Source organism: Cynara cardunculus, assembly GCF_001531365.2.
Source record: "Cynara cardunculus var. scolymus isolate 2C chromosome LG 12, CcrdV1, whole genome shotgun sequence".
Lineage (NCBI taxonomy): Eukaryota > Viridiplantae > Streptophyta > Magnoliopsida > Asterales > Asteraceae > Cynara > Cynara cardunculus.
In genome coordinates, this window is record NC_037539.1 from 450,936 (window position 1) to 451,621 (window position 686).

Sequence of the window (686 nt, forward strand, 5' to 3'; positions counted from 1 at the left end):
TTTATTTTTAATTAAAATAAATTTAATCAGTAATCATTTTTAAATATTTTTTTTAATTTGAAAAATCACCGAAAGAATATATTTTATTTTTAATTAAAATAAATTTTATCAATAATCTTTTTTAGTTGCAACTAATTTTTCTTAAATGTAAGTAATTTTTTGGTATATTTGTTTATTTTTATAGATCTAAGTACTCTTTTGGTTCAAAAAATGTTTAGAAACTTAATTGTTCAAAATATGAAAGTTCATTGGATTTTTTTTCCAGATTTTTTCCATTATTTTACTACATTAACCAGTTGTATATGTCATAAGAATGTATCTAACATGTTTTAAAAAGTTCAATGAGTTATTTAACATGTTTTTGAAATGTCTAAGGACTTGTTTGTTCCAAAAAATTGTTCAATGATTTAATCATTCCAAACACTAAAGTCCATTGGTTTTTTTTTAGACTTTTCTTTAACAGAAAATAGAAAGTGTGTGTTTTGTTTAGGGCAAAAAAGGTAACGAGTTTTATTCTAATTAAATTGATATAATTGAAATATCAGGTTCATGTATATGCAAATTGCCATTCACATGATCGGAACAAATTTTAGGTGTTTTGGTGGATACGAGCTTTATAAATCTTAATTATATTTGCAACAGGAGGGGAACGGATTTACGTTTAATAGTTTACACTGTGTTATTAA